The 17803-nt window shown below is 42.7% G+C and overlaps 1 protein-coding gene across 8 annotated transcripts in view; it reads right to left on the reverse strand.

Moving 5' to 3' along the window:
- DAB1 (DAB1, reelin adaptor protein) overlaps window positions 1–17803 on the reverse strand; it is a 705788-nt gene that overhangs the window by 317534 nt on the left and 370451 nt on the right. Inside the window, exon 1 of one of the 8 annotated variants that reach the window (XM_027852804.1) lies at window positions 9464–9512. The exons of the other annotated variants lie outside the window; for them this stretch is intronic. The gene's annotated coding sequence lies outside the window, so the exon portion shown is untranslated. Of the gene's footprint in view, window positions 1–9463; window positions 9513–17803 lie in introns of those variants that run through there. 8 annotated transcript variants of the gene reach the window in all.

Raw genomic sequence — 17803 nt, forward strand, 5'->3', positions numbered from 1 at the left:
ACCTCCTACAAGAGGCCTGTCCTTAATCTCTTCTGTAGCTGGTGTGTTCTCTCTCCCCCTCCCCTCCCCTTCTTTCCCCTTCCCCCCTCTCCTTTTCATTCTTTCCCTCTCAGTCTCTCACATTCTTTCATTTTCCTATCTTCTCTCATTTTCTCCTTCTATCTCCCGCATTCTCCTCCCTCTCCTCTCTTTTCTCTCCCCATCTTTCCTCACTTTCCAATAGAATATATAATAGTACACCCTACTACCATTATAAACCTTACAATTTATATCCTCTCAGGGTCAGCAATGTAGCAGAGAGAGACACACAACTCAAGGCGGCAAGCCTTCATTAAGCACCAACTCTTTGTCCTGGGGCATTGTAGCTGCAGCTAGGTGCTACAGTGGATAGAAAGATCTGGGCTTGGAATCAGGAAGCCCCGAGTTCAAATCCATACTCAGACACTTACTAGCTCTGTGACTCTAGGCAAGTCACTTAATCTGTTTGCCTCAGTTTCTTCGCCTGTAAAAAATGGATAATAATAGTACCTACCTCCCAGGGTTATTGTGAGGACCAAATGAGATAACAGTGACTGGCACATAGTAGGTGCCATATGCATGCTAGCTGTTGTTGTTGTTATTATTGCTCAACACTATTAGCTGTAGGAGTGAAATCCCTGAGATCTTTGAAGGAACCAACTTGTTCTGCAGGGAAGGCAGTGCACATCCTGGTCCAGTGGAAAGAAGGCTGTATTTTGAGTTAGGTTGGGAGTTGTTGACTTTCCCACTTGAACTGACTGTGTAACCTGGAACAGGTCACTTTCATTGTGAGGACCTCATTCTCCTCATATGTCAAAACAAAGATAATTGTATCTATTGTTGACTTACAGCAAGAAGAGTCAATAAAGAACATCTCATCCAATCCACTCAATTTATAGGTGAGGAGACTGGAAGCTCAAAGCACCATCTTCTTCACAAAATCTTTCCCAATTCTCCCAGCTGCAAGTACCTCTCTACTAAAATTACTTTGAATTTATACTGTATATATTTTGCACATGGTATGCATATTGCTTCCTCTGATAGAATGTAAGCTTTCTGAGGGTAGGGACTATTTCATCTTGATCTTCATATTCTCAGCACCAAGAATTGTACTGGCCACATCAAAAGAATAAATAAATAGATAAATAAATGAATTCCTGATGATAAAGCAAAATAACAACCACAACAACCAAAATTGATTCTGAGTAATAATAATGACCAAAAAGCCTTGGAAGTCTACACAAAATACTCCAATGAATCTGTGATCACAACTGATTCAGACATACCACCCAAAGATGCAGAGCCCAACCCATCTACACTTGCACAATTCTTTCATGCCCTCCCATAAATTTACCACAGTGACATGCTGGGAAAAATCCCTTCCTCTGTTACTATGACGGTACCAGTGAAGCCCATGAGCTGTTCACCTAGCATTCCTCATTTTTGCCACATGGGACCAGCCTATCTTCTCTTCCTTGATGACTTTCTTTATTTGAGTCCCTGTTCTGGTTGTGGGCTGCTCACACTGAACATGTGCCTCTCCATTGACATTTCTGTGGTAAACATTTCTTCAATCTTCCAAGGTGGTGGTGGTGGTGGTGATGATGATATACGTATAACATACCTTGCTGCCACCTACAACACTAGTAGGGTGTTTTTTTTTTTTATTGACAAGATGGACCTTTGATTTCTGAGGAAGCTTGGAATCAGCTTCATAATTCTCTGAAGGCACTCTAGTCTATCCCCTCCTGCCCAACTCTGGGGAAGAGTTGAAGGAATATACCTTCCTCCTTTTTGTGTAGAGACAGGGAATGAGGGTATGGAATACCATAGATACTGTCAGATTAGTTGATTTCTTGGCTAGTTTTGTCGAATTACCTTTTCCCCCCTCTCTTTTAAAAATGTTGTGTGTGGCACATAGTAGGTCCTTAAAAAATTATTGATGATGGTGGTGAAGGCCCACTGGGGTTCAATGGAATGGGAGCTAGATTTGGAGTCAGAACTCATTGGCTCAAATCCTGTCTCCATCATTTACTATCTGGGTGATCTTGGACAAGTCATGTAACTTCTCTGGGCCTCAGTTTCCTCCTCTGTAAAATGAGAGGTTGGGGCTAAATGACCTCAAAAGCCCCTTTCAGATCTAAGTCTATGGTCTCTACAAAAGTGTTTGTAAACATTTGGCAAACCTTAAATAAATATACTGTAATAATGTGTGCTATGAGCCATTATTATTAGTATATTAAAGGGACTGAAGGGCTCCTAAGCCCCCCCCCCCAGGCTGGAGCTGGAACTGCAGCTCACCGAGTCATCCCTTCTCCACTGAATCACCTTTGATTAAGTGTCTGAGGTTTACAACAGCTTGTATTAAGTTGGCGCTGGCAAGCACACAAGGAGGAAAACAGAATGCTTATCTTTGGGGAACAAAATGACCAGTAAAAACTGGAATTGACTCAATATCTCTCAGCCAAGATGTCTGAAGCACCAACTGTGTGTGATGCAATACACAAACCACTGGAAAAGCATGACCCTCATCAGGTTTGTGAATGACAAGAGGACACTCTAATGGCAGGCCAGCCCAGGCCGGCTATCAGATGCAGTTTAGCTAATGAGGGGACTTTCAGGCTTTGGGTATGGTCAGCCCCTGGCTAGAGCAGCACGACTCTGCCGAGAGGCACCCTTCTCCAGGCAAAGTTTACTGCCTGCTTGAGGCCTTTGGATGCCCTTTGATCTTGAACTGAGGCTCACAGTGAAAATGAGGAGTCTCCGTGTTTATTTAAGAATCACGTGATCCCCAGAGCGGAAAAGGACCTCAGAGACCACAGTGTGATATGGACCTGAACGAGAATCACGTGTTCAGCACCCCAAGGGCCTGACCAGCCTCTGCTGGAAAACCCTAGGGATGGAGAACTACCTGGTCCTGCAGCCCATTCTACCCAGGGCCAATGCTCATCGGAGGAAGCTTCTTATTTTGGTTGTCTGTTTGTTGCTTACAAACCCATAACACTGACTTTCCATCAGGAAGACTAAGCCTCTAATAGGGCTTCTAACACCAGCTATGTTACCATAAGCAAATCCCTTAACTGCCCATGAGCCTCAGTTTCCTTATCTAGAAACAGATGATATCTATAAACAATAATACTTGTTTTACCCACCCCAGGGTTATTTAGCCCCAATCAGACAACATCAACAAAGTTCTTTGAAAACATTCGAGGGGGTGGCAAAGGAAATCCAGAGTTATGATTTCATTGGCATGAGCAGGAAATATTCCATTTTTGTCTTTGGGTCTTTTGTCTTTACCAGCACCTAGCAGAGTCCGGCACCTGGCAGGCACTTAATAAATACTTGCTAATTGATATTATCAAACTTAAATATCTGCAACGGGCTGAGCACAGTACCCGGCACAGAGTAGGTACTATATAAATACCAACCATTCTTCCTATTATCAGCTTCATTGTTTAGATACAAATTTTGACAAAAGGATTCTTCAAGACCCAATTTACACAGATTGTAGGTCATAGCACCTCACGCCTTGAATATAAAACATCACTGAATCACCACTCTGAGTCTCCAGCCAAATTTCCCCAAGTTTCTCATTTGGTGACCGAGACGGTGGCCAGCCAACCAGTGCTGTGCTCACAGCCAGAGTCCTGGCCCCCTTTCACTTGTGCCTTCACTTGCTTATTAGGCTGGAACTTCCAAGACACTGCTTCCCAATCTACATTCGATGGAAGCAAAAGGCTTCTGCTGAACTGCCCCGTGCTATTTAACGAGGCCAGCAACAGACCGCTTGAGCTCCGTTGCACTCACTGCTTGGGAGGCGGGCACCAGCATTATGTGTCTGTTCCATGTTTGCAAGGGGCACCTCAGCCTAAAGCTGGCTTTGGGTATTCCAGGACTTATTATCATGGAGCAGATGGAACATTTACATGAAAGCTAGCCTACTCGAGTTTGGGGTAACTGGTTGTTTGCAAGAATGCAATGATTAAGCTCAGAGTTGTTTTACTTGTTGTCAGGCTTGGGGCCTTTGAAGACAAGAAAGTATAGGGCTTATGGGATTTCAGTGGTAGAGTCTTAATCCTGAACATCCAAACAAGAATTGCTGGGGGTAGAAACCCTCTCCAGAGAGAAAGATTCCACTATCACGGCTTAGTAAAGTGACCCAGTGGAAAGAGTGCTAGATTTGGGCACCTAAAACCTCACCATTGATGCTTTCTAGCTGTGTGACCCTGGACAAGTTACTTAACCTGTGACTCAGTTTCCTCATCTGTAAGGTGGGAAAATAATAGCAACTACATCTATGGTTGTTTTAAGGCTCACATGAGATAATGCAAATTCTAAAATGCTATGTAATTTGTAAATGTTAAGTAGTGATAGTAGCATAAACTAAGCTCCCTAAGGACCTGCATTGTTTCATCTGTAGTTTTTGTATACCCAACACCTGGCAAATGAAGTATTTAATCAATGCTTGCTGGTTGACTGATTGTTGTAGAAGGTGGGATTTGAATCGGGGTTTGAAGGAATTCAGGGAAGCCAGGAGGCAGAAATGAGGAGGGAGAAGTCCCAGTTCATAGGGGCAGGCTGTAAAAACACCTGGAGTCAGATGGAGTGTCTTGCTGGAGAAACAGCATTACTCATATTACTTGTCATGGAGGTGGTTGATATTGTGATAGAAGACATCTTCTTGAGTTCCTATGGGCGATCCTACAAATCAGTCAATGAGCATTTATTAAGTACCTGCTGTGTGCCTGGCACTGTGAGAAGTGCTAGGGACCCAGACACAAGCATGAAGCAGTCCCCATTCTTAAGGCTAGGATGAGCTTATGAGAGGGGGTGATGGTCTGTTGGCATAAAATGTAAGCTCCCAGAGGACAGGGGCTGTTCTATCTTTGTTCTTGTATTCTTTGTGTCTAGCACAGAGCCTGTAACATAGTAAGTGCTTCATAAATATTGTTAAGTGACAGATAACATTCATCGAGACTAATCCATGGATCCCAGACCTATCTCCCATATACTTCTACTTTCATAAGGTCTGCCTGGATTTGTGTTCCATGAGCAAAGCCTCCAAGAACTCTGGGTCACATCCATACACTAATAAGGTGTCAGAGCAGAATTTGACTTGATGACTTAATCAACGTTTCTTAAGCACCTCTGAGTTGGCAAGCACTGTGCCAGGTGTTGGGGGCACAAAGACAAAAACCAAAGTTGTTTCCACTCACAAGGAGCTAAAGGCTCCTTATGACATGTTACTGATGAAGAAACTGAGTCTCAGGTTAAGTGACATGGTTTACTAGTGGAGGAAGGATACTAGGTATGAAAATGAAAGTATCCATGATTTTAGAAACATGGGCATTTCCTCCACTGAGCCCTATCCCAGCCCCGTCATCCTTTAATAGTTTGTTTTCAAGAGTTGTTATAGCTGAAAAAAAAAATCTGTCCTCTGGTGGTCAATCTCCAATTAGTTAGGCCAGTCATCGAATCATACATGTAGGATTTATCGCTAGGACCACACAATTTATTTCCAGTTTGAAAGGGTTCACCAGAGCTCATGCTTTCCTTGAAGCATAGAGCCATGAAGAACTAGGGTCACCTCCTCACCTTGAGTAAAGGAATGGCAATAAGGATGATGATAGTGGAGTCACAGAATCTTAGAACTTCCCAGTTGGAAAAGACCTCATCGGTTAACCAGTCCAACTCATAACTAAACAAGACTACCTCACACCTCCAACAAGTGGTTTGAGATCTTGTCGGACAATACTAGTTTAGGTTTCATCTCTACTTTCCTTGAAGACCTCCAATGATGGGGATCTTGCTACCATTCCTTTTTTTGGGTTGCTCTAAATATTAGGAAGACAGTGACAATGATGATGACCATGACATGTGACATGACATGATATAATAGAAAAACCCTGGACTGGGGATGAGACTAATTTTCTATGTGATTTTGGGCCAGTAATTTCATCCCACTAGACTTTATCAAATAAAAGTGTTGGATTGGATAGCACCAAAGGTCCCTTCCACATACAGATCTATGATTCTTTATAACTCTAATGAACTTATATGCATTTGTCATTTAGTCAACAATTTTGTCAATGGGCATTTATTAAGTACCTACTATTTTCATAATAAGGTTATAAAGAAAGGGAAAAAATAGTCCTTACTTTCAAGGAGTTCACAGTCTAATGGGTGAGATAACATGCGAATAACTACATACAAATAAGAAATATACAAATTAAATTAGAAATAATCAACATAGGGAAGGCATGAGCATTAAAAGGGGGTCAAGGAAAGTCCTCTAGTAGAAGGAGGGATTTGAGTTGGGTGAAGGAAGCCAGAGAAGCCAGGAGGGGAGAGAATTTAAGTTTACAGAGTCAGGCAGTGAAAATACCTGGAGTCAGATGGAGCAGGGTCCTATTCCAGGAACTGCAAGAAGGCCAGTGCCACTGGACTGAAGAGTAGATGGGGGTGAGAGAGATGTCAGGAATTTGGAAAGAGAGCAGTCAGGTTCCCAAGGGCTTTGAAGACATTACATATTTTTGTATTTACACTTTTTTTTTGGAACAACAACAGTTGTTCCATCCTTACCATTTTTCTGTGAGACATATCAGCTGGGAAGGCATTAGTTCACTCTCAGGCTCTTTAAAGGTGAGGTAACCCAGAAGAGATCACTTTCCCAATGTCACAGAGCTCATTAGCTTCAGAACTGGGATTTAAACCCATGTCTCCTCACTCCAGATCTAGAAACATGATTTTTTTTTCATCTTTTCACATGTTCTATTACTAGCTGTTTCTCCCCGTTTTTCCCCGTTTTTCCCTGTTTTTCAAAACTTTCCCAGGCTCTGACAGCCGGCTGTTCGATAAATGCATATTGCTAATAATAACAATTACTTCAAAGCAAACATTTTCTCACCAGATTTTTCTCTTCTATGTCAAAACGGCCCTTATTTGTTATTCAGGATAATGGGAATGGGCCACTTTTATTGACTTCCCAGGCTATGAGCCGGCAGTTAAGGGCTGAATGATGGGGTTACTAAATGGGACTTTCCATAGATGTATATCGAGATGTGAAACAGCAGCTCCGGCCATTGTGAAAGAAACACGATTATTTCCATGTAAATTTCGAGGCACGGGCTGTATTTTGCCCATTTTGTGATACTGAGACAGGATTTGATTTATTGTGCTCCCTCCCTCCTGAGACCGCTCATAGCAACGTCTGTGACTCCCAGAGCTTTTGCTGTCTACACTGTATTTCATTGCTTTGTAATAAAAACAGCTGGGGTCTGTACAGTGGTTCATATTTACAGAGCACCTCCACTATCAAAAACAACACTGGGAAGGAGTGAATAGGAGGGCATTTTGACCGCCATCTTTTAGCAAGATCTGATCTCACTCTATCTTTTTACTGATAAGGAAACTGAGGTTCTAGGAGAACAAATGATTCTCGGCAAGGCCCTTGCTAGGCCTTAGGTTTCTCAGTGGTAAAGAGGAAGTCAGACCAGATCTGAACTCCCCTCTAATTCCAGCACACATAACCCTGAAAGTGATACTTAGGTACTTCACAGTTTGCATGGATACAAAGTATTAGAAAGTCCAAGCAAGCAAGCGTTTATTAAGTGCTTACTGTGTTCCAGACACTGTAAGACACGAGGAGGACAGAGTCAATAAATGAAACACAATCCTTGCCCTTGAGAAGCTTACAACCTAACCGAGTAAGACAACATGCCCATATGAAGTTATAGGAAAACAGATATAAAAGGTCTGCAAAAGATATTATTATGGAATTGAAGGTATGATTATGTCCTGGTAGCTGGGTGGGGGTGGGGAGAGGTTAAGAAAGGCTTTAGTAGAAGAGAGCACTAGAGCTAAGCTTTGAAGGAAACAGGAGGTTCTTAGAGGAGGGGGTGAGAAGGGAGTCCATTCCAGGTACTGGGGACATCCAGTGCAAAGGCACTGAATCCCTTGTCTCTAACTCCATTCACCAGGATGCTTCTCCATCGAATATCTGATTTTCCCCTCCTAGCCTGTATGCACTTTGAGGGTAGGGGACCACGGTTTATCAGCCATCATACTTACCTCAACATTTAACAAAGAGACTTGCTGAAGAGAATGTCAGCTACTGAAAGGCAAGTATTGTTTCAGTTTTGTCTATATCTCAAGTGCTTACAACGGTGTCTGGTACATAGTAGGCACTTAAAAAATGCTTGTTATTTGATTGACTAAAATTAGAAACAGAGCAGTGGGGTATGGTAGAAGAAGCAACTGTTCAATAAACAAGTATGTATTAAGAGCCTACTATGTGCAAGGTGCTGTTCATAGGTTCTTAAGTTATGTAGGGTCTTACAGTCTGAAGACCTGAGTTCAAGTCCTGTCTCGGTCATTTTGTGGCACTTAACCCCTCCAAGCTTCATTTTTTTCTTATGTATAAAATGGGATAATAATCTATACACAGCCTATAGGGCTCTCATGTAGGGAAATTATTCTGTAAACCTTAGGTCAAAGTAGAAATGGTAACTTATAGGAAAGGTTATTTGAGTTTGTTGAAAATAGCATTAAATTATGCCCAGAAGACAGAACAAAGCCTCAGATAGGGAATGAATTTGAAAAGGGACAAGCAAAGCTTGTTTTAGATAGATTCTCCTCCACTTTCCCAGTCCTTGGCTTTGGATTTCTTGGAATGATTTCAATCCATTCTCAGACTCAGCAATTCAGAACCATTCACCCCCCTCACACCTCCAAGGTGCCATTTCGCTTATTCTCTTCCAGAGAGCTGGGGCAGGACAAGTGCCAAACTACAGAAGGTATTTTTCCAGCAGCAGCATCTGGCTCCTTGGCAATTCCTCAGAAAAGTGCCTTGGCAGTTTTCCAATGTCCGGGGGTCAGACATAGCTATACTGCCCGGGAGCTAGCTGGCTCCTGTCCCACCCTCCCCATCCTCTGCTGTCCTGACCTGACTGCCCATTAGGCTTGTCAGCTTTCAAGCCTCTAATTTACTTTGTAAAGAGCCACTGGGCTAACGTCACTTCAGAAATACTGACTGGCAAAAGCCACTAAGCTCGCTACTGAACAATGACTCCAAAACTTGTGAGCCAATCCTAGGTCCTGTGGGGAAGCCTAGAGAACTCCCAGCATCCCTTCTGCTCAATCAGCAAGAGCAGCAGCCTAAGATGTAAGAGGGGGATTCTATTCAATTCAACAAATTTAAATGAACAAGTCACTCATTCGATCCTTCATTTATTCTACCACCATTTATTAAGCACTTCCTGTGTTCAGGGCACTGAACTAGAATCTGGGGGAAACAGGAAGTTTAAATAAGTTAGAGTCTCTGCCCTCATGGAGCTCACAGTCTAGCAGAAGGAGGAGACACACACAGATGATGCCACTGTGAGAGAGGTACTATGTGAGGTCTGAAAACAGAGGTCCTTACTGATGGTAGGAAGGGTGTACTTACTAGAAGAAATGATGCTCCTTTTGAGCTTGAATGTGAATGGAGGATCTCAAGGAGAAGAGGGGAGGAGAGGTCATTCTAGGCCTAAAGAACGGCTTGGATGAGGGTCTGGAGGTGGAAACAGACAGGGAATAAGCTTGGTCAACACAGAGTGGTCCAATTGACTGGGACAGAAAAGTATATCAAGCAACACGTGCTGAGATGGTGAAGCTGTTGTTCACCCTTCATTTTCGAAGAGCATTAACGACCTCAGGAGGTGATGTCTCGATTTGTGCATGAATTTGGATTAAGTGAGGTGGAGTTGTGCAAACACATCAGCCTCCTTCTCTCTTCCAGCGTCATCAAAGGTAGATTGGTTCCAGATAGTAAAGGTCTCTGAATGCTAGGCAAAGTAATCAGAACTTTACTCACTGGAGTTTCAAGGAGCCATGGAGTATTTGAGCAGAGAAGTGACGCACTCAGATTGATGTATGTGGATACCCACCCACATGCACATACACACATTTAAACCCACAGGCATGCACACACACACACACACACACACACACACAATCCTAGTATTGGAAGGAATGGGAATGGCAGGGATCATCTAGTCCAACCCATAACCAAAGATGAATCCCCTCTTTATCACATTCAAGAAACAGGCATTCAATATATTTTCCCATTGGTAAAACTGGTAAGACAATGATGCAGAACACTTGGACCCTAGGATGCAGCTCTAGGGCTCTGAGGTCTTATATAAGGGTGGTGACAATGTAAGGCATTCCTTTCCCTCCCCCCAGGATGTGACCAGTGTTCCCCCATTTCCTTACAGGAATAAATTGTTATTAAATTATAACAAAGCTGGCCTTGGGACTTGATTGGTCCATGCTTTCCCGGCAACCAAAGCCCCACCCATATGAAGTTGGTGGATTTTTGTAGAACTCTTAAGTCCTCATCCCCTGCCCTGCTGACTAGTCAGATTTCCCTATGGAGATGGAAGGTGTGGGGGGAGGGATAAAGAAGTCCAGAGAAACTGAACAGCATTTTATCATTTTTAAAAATCATTCTTGATTCATTAGGGCAAAGCAAAGTTCCTTTTATCAACTGCTCCTTGACTTGCATGTGTCTCATGCTGTCCCAACATCAAACCTAAACTAAGATCCAGCTGACATTAGGTTTGCTTCTAATACCACCCCCTTCCAAATATAATGATACTTCTTCAAAAGCTCTGATGGCACTGGTATAGACAGCCCCTCCACAAATAGAAATGGCAACCCTCTTGAGCTTAAGAAGACCATTGTCATGAGCTGTTCTGACCTTAAACATTCACTGACTGGTGACCCATTTCCTTACAATAAACCTTTAATAACTGAGGCAGGCAGATCCTGCAAAGGCAGACACCCAGTAGTGCATCTTATTTGGCTAGAATGTAGAACTCAGGAACAGGAAAGTTTAACAAAGGCTGAAAAAGTTGGTTGGAGTCAGACCACAGAGGGCCTTAAATGCCTTGTCAAAGATCTTATATTTGAACCTAGAGGCAATTAGGAGCCATTGAAGATTTCTGAGCAGGGGAACCACATGGTGAGACATGAGCTTTAAGGCGATTACTTTGGCATTGTGTAGAGGATGGCTTGCAGGGGGAAAGAATGATGGAAGGGAGACCAATTAGGAGGCTGATGAAATATCCTAGGCAAGAGGTGATGAAACACAGTTGGTAGCCATGTGAATGGAGGGAAAGGGACAAATGCGAGATATATTTTGGAGGTAGAATTGGCAAGATGGAAGCTGACTGGGGAGTGTTGGATTTGGATTTGGAGGAAGAGTTTGGGGTAACTCTGGGGCAATGAAACTTGTAGCCACTGTTACCCATACCACAAAAAGAAGAGTTTGGAGCAAGGATGAGCTAGGAGAAACTCTAATGAATTCCATTTTAGTCAGCTTAAGTTCAAGATGTTTACATAGGTGGCACAGTACATAGAGCACTGGACTTGAAGTCAGGAAGACTCATTTTTCTGAGTTCAAATCTGGCCTTAAACACTTAGTAGCTGTGTGATCCTGGGCAAGTCACTTCACCCTACTTGCCTCAGTTTCCTCATCTGTAAAATGAACTGAAGAAGGCCATGGCAAGTCACACCGGCATCTCTGCCAAGAAAACCCCCAAATGGGGTCATGGAAAGTGAGACTCAAAACAACTGAACAACAACAGAAGGATAGTTTCTATCATGCTGATGATAAGATAAAAAGAACATGGATTTAGAGCTGGAAGGGGTGTAATATATGTATGAAACTGAAGCCCATAACAGTGAAATAACTTACCCAAAGTCATCTAAACCCAGATGCTCTTGAAACCAAAACTACTGCTCTTTTCACAGGACCAGCTACCAGGCACAGGAAATGAAGTGTTGGACTTGGAATCAGGAAGACCTGGGTTCAAATCCTCATTCAGACACTTAGTAGCTGTGGGATATTTAACAAGTCATTTAACCCCTTTTTAACAATCAATCAATAAACATTCAGTAAGTGCCTACTATGTACCAGGCACTGTGCTAAGCACTAGGGATACAAAAAGAGGCAAAAGACAGTTCCTACGCTCAAGGAGCTTACAATTTAATGGTGGAGACAACATGCCACACAATATGTGCAAAGCAAGTACACATGCAATAATTGGGAAATTTGTGCTTTATAATTATTGTCTCATTTGATCCACATAACAACTCTGCAAGGTGGGAGCCACTGTTCCCAATTTACAGTTGAGGAAACTGAGGCACACAGAGGTCAAATTATTTGCCTTAGTGTCTGAGGCAGGATTTGAACTCAGAGAATGCTGTCTCCAGACCCAGTGCTCTAACCACTGTGCAATGTAGCTGCCTAGGGCTCCTCCCACCTTCGGAAGAAGAAAATGAATAATTATTGATGTCAACTTCCTAGTTATTTTTATGCCCTTCCCAATGAAACATATTGTAGGGATAAGACAGGGGTATAAATATCATGATCCAAGAGAGTGAGCAAGTAAGTCCAATGAAGAGGTCAGAAAAATATTTAGAATGAAAAGAAACATGGGGATCTTAGGAGCAGTTGGAAGGAATGAAGAAAATCGTGACAATATTTATGTAATTAATCAATCAATAAGCATTTATTAAAAGGTGACAACATGCCAGGCACTGGGCTACATCCCTCTAAATAAATTAGAATATGAGGTGCTAGGCTACTCCAACTATGTTTATAATTGTAATAATGACAGTTGCAGCCTGTGGTAGTGGCAAGCTGTGATGGTGGCAGCCTGTACTGGTGGCAGCCTGTGGTGGTGACAGCCTGTGGTGGTGGCCACCCATGGTGGTGGCAGCCTGTGGTAGTGGTAGCCTGTGGCAGTGGCAGCCTGTGGCAGTGGCAGCCTGTGGTGGTGGCCACACATGGTGGTGGCAGCCTGTGGTAGTGGAAGCCTATGGCAGTGGCAGCCTGTGGTGGTGTGGAAGCCTGTGGCAGTGGCAGCCTGTGGTGGTGTGGAAGCCTGTGGCGGTGGCAGCCTGTGGAGGTGGCAGCCTCCAAGTCGGGAAGACTCAGGCTCAAGCGTCACGTCTGATGTGTTGTCTGTGTCACCCTGATAATCTCTCAGTCACTGTTATTCAGTCCTTTCAGTCAGGTCCAACTCTGTGACCCCTTTTTGGAGTTTGCTTGGCAAAATACTGGCTGGAATGGTTTTCCATTTTCTTCTCCAGCTCATTTTATAGATAAGGAAACTGAGGCAAATGGTGATGTGACTTACTTGCTTAGGATCACACAGCCAGTATCTGAGGCCGGATTTGAACTCAGGTCTTCCTGACTCCCAGTGCTCTATACACTGTGCCATCTAACTGCCCAGTCTCCCAGGGGTGGGGAACATGTGGCCTTGAGTGCAACCTTTTGAATGGGTTCAAGTTTTACAGAACAAATTGTTTTATGAAAGGGATTTGTTCTGTGAAGTTTGGATTCATTCAGTCAAAGGGTCACACTTGAGGACCTAGAGCGCCACATGTGGCCTTGAAGCTGCAGGTTCCCCACCCTCCTCCAGGCAATTCTCTAAGACTCTACATTGCAGAGAAGGGGTCTAATATGAATTTGTAGATGGTGTCTCTTCACTGGGAGTTTTCTCTACATGAATGAAATCAAAAGTCCAATAAAAAATGAAAGCAACAAAACCTAGAAAAATGTAGGAAATGTGTGGGGGGCAGGGCGCAGGGGAGGTTCAGAAGAGAGAGGAACAAACCAGGCAATTTTGTTTCTATGTTGTAAAAGTGAATTCATGAAGTGAATATTCCGTAATAAAGAACTGTTTAACATGTAGTCCTTTTTTGTCCCTGTTACTGTGTTTGGATATCTATCTTCATAGATTATTATTAACTGAATAAGATAAAAAGTGTTATGAAAAATGAATTGATCAGTTATATTTGTTTCCCTAGCACCTAGTAGAGTGCCTGAAGCAGTAGGCAATTAATAAATCCTTGTTGATTGATGGATTTATGAGGGAAATGTCCCTTTTGTCTGTGATTAGAGAAAGCTTCATGAAAGAGGTAGTCCTGTGTGGGCCCTTGAAGGAGAGGAATTTCAACAGGTTGGTGTACATGAGGGAGAAGAATCTGTTTTCTTAGCCAAGAGGAAAATATGTCCTTCACACACACACACACACACACACACACACACACACACACAAAATTTGGCTGTATCATCCCAAACTTGGCTCTGAAAAGGCATCTGGACCATTGCTTCTGTTGGACTGAACCACTAGTAAATTGGGCTTGACCATTTTGCCAAGATATTCCACATGAGTAGGCTTTCCATCAGCACCACACAGCAGTCATGGCTTCCCCTCTCCACCTGTTTGGTATCATTGCCCAGTTCTTCCAATACCTTTTGACTCCTGCTGACAAGGACAGGCCTATTCGTTAGTGCTAGAATTCACATCCCCTCTCCCATTTCTTTTGCCTGGAAAGCTGAGGGTAGTGACTAGCAACTGAGCTGATTAGTTCACCTTGTCTTTTTAGAGAGTTCTCAAGGCCCCAGGGCTGTTGTTAATTATGGGATGGAGGTGTTAGTCTTGTATTCAAGGCTTCTTCCCTCCCAGGCAACAGCTTGTTTTCAGAGAGAAGAGATGTATTAAGATGGGCATCTTTATCTCCCCAGCTTATATAGCCTCCGGGCCTTTTCCCAGGGCACTCCGTTCTTGCCTCTTAGAATTCCTGGCTTCTCTCAAAGCACATCTTTGGGTACCATTGCCTACATGAGGCTTTTTTGAGCCTACCAGTCATTAGTAGACTTTCCCACTTGAAATTTCTTTGTATAAAATTGTATCTAGCTAACTTCCTCACAAGTTTATGTGTCTAAACATGGGATGGATTGCCTTGGCAGGTAGTTAGTTCCCTGGCACTGGAGATATAGGAAAATACTGCATAAACTTATTGAGATGTTGTAAAGGGGATTCTCATACAGGAACAAGCTGAAATGCATGGGCTCTGAGGGTCTCTCCAACTCAGATACTGATTTTCTGAAGGCAGTCATTTCCTAGAAACCTTTAATAATAGTCAGCTTCCCTCTAGGGAAGCTTTCCAGTCTGTTGTGGTTGAGCATACCTAGTTGGGAGAATGGCCCCAGAGTGTCCAACCAAGTATTATTATTCACATCTCTTCCAAATGAGGAAATGAGTTTAGAGGACTGAGTGACTTACAAGGTCACAAAACCAGTCAGTTTTGCAACTGGAGTTGGAGCTCAGGTCAGCTGATTCTAAATCCTGCCTTCTGCTTATGGCATGGGATTGCTGACACACTATTCAGAGAAGCATTCAAGTCAGGGAATGACTGACCTTGGCACTATTGAGCAACATACTTGAGCACCAGACCAGTACTTGTCATTGCTCCTTGAACTGAAAGGCAGATAACAGAAAGCTGGGAGGGACAGTTAACATATGGGAGTCCTGTGTCTAGATCCACCATGATCTAGACAGGAGAGAGTATAGGTTAAATCTAACAGAATGAAATTCAATAAGGATACATTTAGAATCTTATATTCGGCTAGGAAACATCAATTTCATAAATATCAGATTGGGGCGCATGCATAGACAGACAACAGTTTATAGGGGAAAAGATCTGGGGGTCTTAGGAGACTGAAAGCTCAATAGACATCAACAGTGTAAAGTCGCTACCATGAAAGATTAATGTGCTCTTGGGCTGTTTTTAGAGGCATAGCTTTCAAGGATCCTATAGTGTCTGAAGAATTAAAAATAAGGATCACTCAGAAGTCAATGGTAGGTGGGAGTAAGCTGCAACACATAAGAAATAAGTAACTATGAAAAATAATGTCAGACTTTTTTAAATTTAAGATGGGCTGACCACATGGTAAGGGTAGGAGGTGATCTTCAGAGGCATCGGTCTGATCAGCCACAGTCAGACAGGACACACTGTAACCTGAGTCTAGCATAGAGATGTCATTTGGGTCTTCTTTGAGTACCAAAGACAACAACCAACCGAAGGAAGGAGGGAACCAATGGAAAGATGGTGTTCTCCACTGGTATTCCTTGATATGAGGAAATGATGAGGAAATCTCTCAGTCCCCTGGGTAGAACTCCTTGTGGCAATGACATGGATGAGAACTCCATAGGAACGGCTGACCCCAAAGTGGCATAATGTGTGTCTATATCCCACCATAATATAGTAATGGAGATTCCTCTTCAGGTACGGGCTGGACTAAATGGTCCGAGTAGTGTCTTCCAATTCTGAAATTCTGTGATTCTGTGATTCTGCTCATGTTTCTTCCTAACAATATTCTAGCTGCTAACGTGAATGCACTGTCAAATAACGGAGCTTAGAAGGTAACAGAACCCAAAGATAAAAGTCCTTCAGGAATGATTTATTTGGAGGCAAAGTGGTAGATATCATGAAAAGGGGATCTGGGTTTGGAATCAGAGAACTTTCCAGTTACTACTGGTTCAACCAGTAGGCAAGTCCCATTGCCTCTGTGAGCCTCAGTTTCCTCTTCTGTAAAAGGAGGAATCAATCATAGTAGATCATATCTACAGCCTGCTCTAAATCCCCAATCCCCTCTATCGGAATACAAAAGGTTTACAATTGGCCTCATCCTCCGAGAACACAACTGTACAGATGATTGACATGGAGGGAAAACAGATACATATGTTGGGGTCAAATCAAACACAGAGGGCTAAGATCAGGAAAATACAGCTTAATTCAGCCCGACACCCTCGTCAGCCCTCATTAATGTGAGACAATTAATACATTCCATTTTTCATGCAGATGAAAACATTTAGAGGGAGCAGGTCAATAGCACTCATGTGTTCTGAGTTTGGGCTCTGCTGGTGCTAGGCCACCCCATCAGTGAATATAACTCAAATTCATTACACAAAAGGACTCCCCTTACCTCCTTGGGAGCTCATATGGAACTCAATTTGGAGCTAATCGTTCAAATATTTTTTTTTTCCTCTCATCTTCCCAACCTCCTCATTGAAAGGGATATCTGCTGTGCTGTCTTTTCTGACAAAAGGCAAAGTGAGCATGCATTATTCATCGGCATGAAAGGTATCATTTCATCTGTTTATTTTCTAATTAAGCAAAGGCAGATAAAGAAGCAGCCAATAAACCTAAGTGATTTTTTTTCCCCTTCTCCATAGCTAAGAATTAAAAGTAGAACAGCATTAATATGCATTTGGGAGTCAATCAAAAAGGGCTTGATTATCAAGGCATCTTGCAAGAGAAATAAAAGCACAGTAGGGGGATTAGGGAACTTGGTGCAGGGGGCCCCATACTTGGACTGGGAAGTTTTCTAGCTCGGCATCCTTCAGAGTTACACAAACGTAGGCAATTCTTCCACCTTCTGGACCTCATTTTTCTCATTGTGAATAATAAAACTTGCCCTATGAGATTATTATAGGACATGGATTTTGTAAACCATTATAATACGGGAATGTGGGGACTTTTTTCCCTCTCTTAATAGTATTTTTTCCAATTACACGTAAAGATAGTTTTCAACATTCACTTTTTAAAAGTTTTGAGTTTCAATTTTTTTCTCCCTCCCTTCTCTGTCCCCTCCCCAAGACAGCAAGCAATCTGATATATTCTATACACGTACAATCATATTAAACGCATTTCCACATTAGTCGTGATGAATAAGAACAAAATGGAAAAACCACAAGAAAGAGTAAACAAAAAAAAAATATAAAATAGTATGCTTCAATCTGCATTTAGACTCCATAGTTCTTTCTCTGGCTGTGGATAGCATTTTCCACTGTGAGTCTTTTGGAATTGTCCTGAATCATTTTATTGCTGAGAAAAGCTAAGTCTATCAAAGCTGATCATTGCACAATGTTGTTGTTACTGTGTA

Source organism: Vombatus ursinus, unplaced genomic scaffold (genome assembly GCF_900497805.2).
Source record: "Vombatus ursinus unplaced genomic scaffold, bare-nosed wombat genome assembly UNPS02009824.1, whole genome shotgun sequence".
Classification (NCBI taxonomy): Eukaryota; Metazoa; Chordata; class Mammalia; order Diprotodontia; family Vombatidae; genus Vombatus; species Vombatus ursinus.